The sequence below is a fragment of the Phalacrocorax aristotelis genome, chromosome 6, assembly GCF_949628215.1.
Source record: "Phalacrocorax aristotelis chromosome 6, bGulAri2.1, whole genome shotgun sequence".
In the NCBI taxonomy this organism is placed as follows: domain Eukaryota; kingdom Metazoa; phylum Chordata; class Aves; order Suliformes; family Phalacrocoracidae; genus Phalacrocorax; species Phalacrocorax aristotelis.
Genome location: NC_134281.1, coordinates 8,403,452 through 8,410,947, shown reverse-complemented (window position 1 = coordinate 8,410,947; position 7,496 = coordinate 8,403,452). Strand labels below are relative to the sequence as shown.

General features: G+C 41.5%; 1 long non-coding RNA gene across 1 annotated transcript; it reads right to left on the bottom strand.

Moving 5' to 3' along the window:
- Positions 1 to 1,242: 1,242 nt before the first annotated feature.
- On the bottom strand, positions 1,243 to 4,839 carry LOC142058326 (uncharacterized). Its single transcript, XR_012660910.1, has 3 exons — positions 4,697 to 4,839; positions 3,531 to 3,638; positions 1,243 to 3,119 (listed from the first exon to the last, which is right to left on the bottom strand). It is a non-coding gene; the product is annotated as an uncharacterized LOC142058326 (long non-coding RNA).
- Positions 4,840 to 7,496: the final 2,657 nt, after the last annotated feature.

Below are 7,496 nucleotides of genomic sequence, written 5' to 3'. Positions count from 1 at the left end.
CACCATAAAGCATGCTTGCTTTTTCTTTCCGTCCCTCAGTGCAACTTGACAAGTTTTGTGGTTTTCTTCTTAATACGTGGGTTTATTTTATGTCACTGAGCACTGGCAAGGACAGAGAGGCTTTTAAATTGCAGTAATCTGAATTCTAGAAATAACAAGCTAGAAAGGTCTGTGATTAAATGTGGGGTGCGCAATATCTGCAAAAACAAGTACTCTGTGTTCTTTAAAAGATCGTTTGGATAATAGTGACATAACCTGAGTACCCGGTCGCGGCCCAATTTAATCAGCAAATATGCCTCTGGAGCAGAATCATCTAACTTAGGAAAAGAAACAGAAGTACAGTCATCACCAGTAGGAGAAATTAATGCATTCCACTTAGACAAAGATTAATTATTATGAATCACTCCAAAAATACATTTGCCCCAAGTGGGAGTACAAGCTCTTCTATTCATCAAGTTGCTTTCAAATAATCATTAAACATCTTAAGACAGGAGACAATTCTGTTCACCCAGAATAAACACAGCTAAAAGTTACAAAATGAGGACCACCTTTTTTTAATGTCTGGAGCATTTTGACCGAGAGTAGTTGCCCAAAAGTGGGACAGGCAGAACATAGGCTAGAAGAAATATGTATAGGTGCAGAGGACTCTGCTAATTCCAATACAATTTTTCATATTAGAGTTTTCCTGTCAGTGTTGGGTTTTCCATATGATTTTTATCCTAAGTTCACTGAATTACATTTATATCTGCTACTAATTTTGCCCTGTTAAGAGCCTCAGCTGTAATCTGAATGGCATCTCAAAGGGTCATAAAGCAGATTTAAAGCCAAAAGTCACCTCAGTTGCAAGTTTTGGGGAAAAATGAACAATAGTGGTTCATAAGTAAGGGCATAAGTAGCTGTCTTAGTAAGGTCTTCCTTTGCACAGGGGTTCTCCTATTAAAAATGTGTCAGAAGGATGATGTGTTTTTTTTGTTTTGGTGGGACAAGTACATGCTGAAACAGACTGGTTTATTAACAGCAGGCTTGACTCCTCTGCATCACCAGTCACGTACATTTGAGTTTCCATTTGTCTCTGGGTGGTCCCTGGTAGATGCATCCTGGTGGCAATGCTCTGGTAGAGCATTGCTTTGGGTAGGGCAATGTGCAAGAACAAGAACTCAGTCAAAATAAAATGACTTTGTCATTTACAAGGGAAAAAGAAAAAGTGCAAAAATTAAAGGACAGCAGGAAGCAACTATGTTACCAACTGGAGAATATTATCTTTTTATTGAATTCATGTATACAGAAAATTTCTCCTGTGAAACATTTGCCAAACCACCACTCCATATTCATGGCTTAGCACTCCTGGTGGGATAGGAATGAGGAACTTCTTCCCATTTGCTTTGCAGGGCCAGGGGGAGGCGCAAAGCAGGCAAATACCATCTATTACTTAATCAGCAGAACCTCAGATGTTGTTGAGGTTGACTTCACAGCTACCTTTATCTGGGAGACTGAGATGGCCTTCTCGTTACAACATTTTTAGCAGTCTTCCTTTTCTCCATATTAAAGACATAATTTAAGGCTCAGCTCTCATCCAGTCCAAGCAGAGCTGATAGGCAGTGCTTCCACTGACAATTTTTCCATTACAAAATAATGTTCTACCCAAACGTACTTTGTTTGACATCAATAAATCAGGGCAGCTCTTTTAATCATACCCCAAACTGAACTAGGCCAATTTTTTTTTTTGAGCTTATAAAATTTGGTGACTTTTCAAAGAAAACTTTTTTTTTTTAAGTGGCACAGTTCAGCACTCCCTGTTCCTGGCAGCAACTCAGAAGTGCTCTGAGGAACGCATCTCTTGTGGCAGTTCTGACCCAAATGAAATCAAGAAACCTTGGAAATCTCACAGGAGATGGATTTTTGTGAGTTTTCCAATTTAAACAGGTGGAGATAAACCAAGATATATGTCTGAGATGGACCTGCAACATGTGGAAGGTTCATCTATGACTAGGAATGTCTGTCTTTATTTTTATGGCCTTACCCTTTTCTTGAGATATGCCTAGAGAAACTTGATTAACGGTGGAGGGAGTTATGTAAATGAATGAATGGGGAAAATAGATGTAGTAGAAAGAAGGCTTCATTCTTAATTCTGACAAATGCTAGATTTTCAAAAGCAAGATTATTTTAACTGGCCAGCTAGTGCCTCAGGATGGGCTTGAAATGACAGGAAAAGGATCTTCAAAAGCCCAGAAATTCTGATGCTTTTCCCAGGCAGCAGCAGTGATTTAAAAAAAAAAAAAATAAAACGCTTGTTTCTGTTACTTAGGTATTTAAAATGTGTTCCTTCAAATCAGTTTTTAAGCTCTTCTACCATATTCACATGGCAAAAAGAGAACAGACATCATCTTCATCTTCAGAACAGCTTTCTCACCGCAGTTTATTTTATGACTCCAATATGCCCTGCATTTCTTTTACTCCATTTCTTCATTACCACCTCAACATTAGCAAGTGTTGCTAAGTAACATTCGTCAGGCCCCTATAATTTTGCTACATGACTGCACTATAACCACGTGTTAACACTTCACAAAGGCAGTAACTACCAACAATAACCACTATATTACTTTGAGGGAAACCACGGTACTTTCTCATTATGACTGTGTGTGCTTCCAAATTTTAAAAGTCACCAGGGTAATTCACCATCGCTGGAGGCCAAGGTGAATAAATTCCCTGGTGGGTTTACAGAAATATTGATGCTTCTCTCATGTAATGGATGTGTGCAATGAGTTTAGCTGAGACTAATTTCCCTTGCATATTAAATAGTGACCACATCGGTTCGCGCTGCCGCTGGCTGAATACTTGCCGTAGGCATTACGTCTTCACTGTAGTTGCTGTACAGGCAGCGTTGGGAGGGCACCCGCTGAATCAGCAGTGTGGCGTTGAGCCAGCCATCAGTCAGCTGGGTCATAGGCATGATGTGACAGCAGGATGAGTGGGACATGTCGGAGATCTCTGGTCAGTCACAGAGCCTCTTGTAAACTGCTTCTCCATGTATGATGCCAAGATGTCACCACAGACAGTGGCTGGGAAGAAGAGGATCTTGGGAGGCTTGGTGGCCCGGTGCTTTGGTCATGGGTCAGCCCCTTGGGTGTAGAGGGAAAAGAGGTCAGGAAGGGTGAGAAATCCTGGAGGTCACCTACAGAGACTTGATATCCTAGAAGGTTTAACAGCAATAGGAAGCCATTTACCAAAAGACAGGTGGGATGAAAAGACATACACCAAGCAGTATTTCAACTCCTGCCTGAAATGATTCACTCGACTTAGCCAGCAAGGGCAGAATGAAAATCCATGTCTCAAACAAAAGGTGATGGTGATGCTGGAATGGGATAAAGCAAGACGCTTGTGAGCTGGGTCCCAACACAGACAGAGTTCAGAGGGAGTTTTCTGCTTGCATAAAATTTGAGAAGTCAGACATATAATTACTGTGAAAAAAAGAGAATCATTTTTCATCCTTTTCATTCTGTGGTAAAAGACACTAAAAGAAAAACAAATACCTTTAATAATTTCAAAATGTTGCACTTTGTCATCAATCTCAATTTGGCATAATGGGCCTTGCAGGAAGTTCAAAAGCTTCAGTGGGACAAAAACGGGCTTCAGGGATGCTGGGCATTACAGAAACATAGTTCAAATTGTGCCAGACAACATCTGTCTCAACCTTAACAATATTTTACTGTTAAGCCTTTTCTAAAGTGGAGACCGTATGCATGTGTGACCATGTGTGTATGGTGCATAGGGAGTGCATGTGTGTGCATGCTGCTGCATGCATGTTCAGACACATAAATGTATCTGATGGCAAAGGGAACAGAGTCCTTCAATACCTATATAAAGATTTAATTTCATATCTAGCATTTTCCCTGTTTTGCTTGGTTAAAGGCCTAGTATTTACATGTTTCATTATATAATTAATGTTTTCTCTCTCTGAAGGAACAGACTGATTTGCCATGTTCAATAAAGTAATGAAACAGAATAAATCTTTCTAGTGGAATAACTACATGATACTAAACTCATGTTTTATCTTATCCTCACCATGTACTCCAGTTTCTTTAAATGTATCTTTGTAGCAATGAAACTAGCTATAAATTAGTCATGATGATATTACAGCTGAATTTAATTTCAAAGTCTCTCAGCAAGTTGTTAAGGGTTTCTTGCCTAGGTCACTCCTGAGGAAATTTGAAAACTCTGGTAAGATTTATGAATATTGTTATATTACTAGAGTATAAAAGGCTATGGGGAATACAAGCACGTAAACCTCTGTTTAATTCTGTTCCAATAAAAATTTCATTTCTTATAGCAAAATAAACATGTAAATCAATGTTTAATGATTCTGTTGTTTTATTACATAACTTATTATTTGCCTTTAAACATCCAAGCCAAGTAAAATGTGGGACCCTGCTCATTTTTGTTGAAACATAATTAGTTAGCAATTAGACCTATTCTACAGAGGTTGCTTCCTTCAATGGCATTCATAATGCAACATAAGAGAAGAAAGTCCAGGAACAAAAGTCCTGGCTTCTCCTTTCCGCCATGTACATTAGCCCTATTATTAACCAATTTTTCGATGTACACATCTTTTGTTCTGAAACTTACCTAACTGTCTAAGGGATAATTAGTTTCCTAAAATTACTATATCATCAGTGTCCAATTTCAGAGATGCTGTTACCTTGAGACTTGTTGAATGAGTTGCGTGGACATAGAAGTTCCGTTCCTTTCCCCATGTAGCCTCTCCCCTGTCATGGTTTAACCCCAGCTGGCAACTGCACCCCACACAGCTGCTCACCCGCTCACCCCTAGTGGGACGGGGGAGAACTGGAAGAGTAAAAATGGGGAAAATCATGGGTTGAGATGCAGACAGTTTAATAGGTAAAGAAAAAGCTGTGCATGCAAGCAAAGCAAAACAAGGAATTAATTCCCTACTTCCCATGGGCAGGCGGGTGTTCAGCCATCTCCAGGAAAGCAGGGCTCCATCACGCATAACAGTGACTTGGGAAGACAAACGCCATACCTCCAAACATCCCCCTTTCCTCCTCCTTGCCCCAGCCTTACATGCTTAGCATGACGCCATATGGTGTGGGACATCCCTTGGGTGAGTTGGGGTCAGCTGTCCCAGCCGTGTCGCCTCCCAACCCTTTGTGGCCCCCCAGCCTGCTCACTGGTGGGCTGGGGTGAGAGGCAGGAAAGACCTTGGCTCTGTGTAAGCCCTGCTGAGCAGGAACTAAAACATCCCTGTGTTATGAATGCGGTTTCCAGCACAAATCCAAAACACAGCCCCACGCCAAAATCAGCACACCCCATATTGGGGAAATAGTCCCATCAGTATTAATCCCTTTCAGGTAATGGAATGGCATATGACCAATAGTGAGGAGAAGAGGTTAAAAAAGTTAAAACTTTGGCCTTTTTTCCATATCACAGGCTCACCACAACTCTAGACTTATATTAATCACCTGCTGAAGATCCAGCTGTCCTTGAAGAAACTGAAGTCCATGAGAGTTGCGCAAGTAGGAACACAGCGACATTTTGCAGGATCTGGCCGTTGCTGTCTGTAAGCACTGTCTCCTCCTGACTTTTGCAATACCATGCAATGAAAATTTCCCCACACTAGCGAATGGGTAATCTCCTAAGGCAGTAAAATTTCTGATTTATTGTAGGTGCACATACATTAATTTCTTAGAACTATTGCACATACTTCTTGATCACTGGGAGGCGGTAATCCCCAAGCTTAACCAGGTTTTCCCTTGGACATATTGTTTGACCTTAGGTGAGTCACTTAATCTTTCTTTCTCTCCCTGTTTTGCTGTCTAGAAAGTAGGATAATATTGGCTCACCTCACCCGCTGAATAAGGCAATATTCGACACAAATAGCTGATGTAAGATTAATATTTCTAAAGCAGACTGTTGCTGAAAAATGCTGTCAGTCCAAAGTGTGCGCTACTATAATTATGGTACACAACAGAAATCAGGCAGCTAGGTATTTATTCTTGTGCCAGCCTTTATCTCTGCTACCTGACTTCACATGTAGATGTCCAATGGAAAAGGGATTTGAAAATTAAAGTGTCCTTGAAACTAGACTAGACACTTTCAACCAATGGGGAATGTTCATCAACACCTGTCTGGGGCTGCTACCAGTTTTTTCCAGTTGTTGTGTCTGATTTCGCTGCTTCATGTGCCAAAATCCACCATTCTTGCTGATAAAGGATGAAAGGACAGCTCTGAGAAAAGGATTGTGGTAGATCAGGGTGCAGTGGGGTTTGAAGAGGCCTTCAAGTTTGACTCATGATGTCTCTGCCAAAGCCGCACATCTGACGGTGGTAGGGCAAGAGGTGACAACAATCCATCTCTGCACACCCATCACCTGTCCCTGACAAGGGGACCCAATAATCTGCCTTGCAACTTGCTCACCAATGAATTAAAATACATAACTATTCTGTTTGGCTGGAAAGTCCCAGAAAAAGAGTGACTGTCCCATCTTTCTTTCATCTTCAGAAAATAATATTAATCTGATTTTCTGAGGTCACCACTACATGCCTCATACCAAAGAACTGTACAAATCTTAATGCAGTATCTTTTCCCACAGAGGGGGAGGAGCAAGGAGTCCTTAGAGAGCAGAAGAATATTTCTTCTTTTAAATTCTGAAGTCATCACAAAGGGCTGAGTTTTAGAATGAATGAGATTGCACCTATACTAAATACCTACTGCCTTGAATCCCCTCCCTCTCCTGTGCCTCTTTATCTCTAACTTTCTTCCACCTGGAAAATGCCCCGTGCATTTTAGGTACTACCAGGAAGAAGCAACAACCTGTGTGCCGTTCAGTCACAACTGGTCCAAGGCATTTCTGAAAAATAATTCACTTTGTTCTCACTGTTGGGCACAAAGTGGAACAGTGGGTGAAACAAGCATTCCCCTCCCCGCAAGTGCACATTTCCCCAGGGAATTCCTCCAGATTTCTCAGCATCCACCCAAGCAATGTCACGGTGCAGCTGTACTGTGTTACACCAACCGAACCTGTGTCCCCACTGCCCTCCAGGTTTGTACGCCTCTGAGTAGAGGCCAGCATTACACAGCTGCTTTGACTAAAGCGTGGATCTGTTTGATTGCATGCTATTTTACTACGTAGATGAAAACATATGAGTTATTAGCTACCTATAAAATGAAAAAGGAAATAAAAAAAAAGAAAACAAACCCCCAAGCAAACAACAGCTTGGAGGTAAAACCCCCTAAAGTTCCAGAAAATGTCAAGCCCAAGAAATGTGGTGGGTGTAAAAACCACAAATTAAGTTTTACATTCATATACAGCATCTACATTTGTTCTGAACAATGCTGTATGGTGAGAGCCCGGAACCCCGTCAGCGCTGCCTCCCACTGCAGACATGCCTCCCATTCCCCGGGCCGGGCAGGAACCACCCCTTCCCATGGATGCCCCTTCCCACGGACATCCCCACAAAGCCACTGTCTGCTCTGTGCAG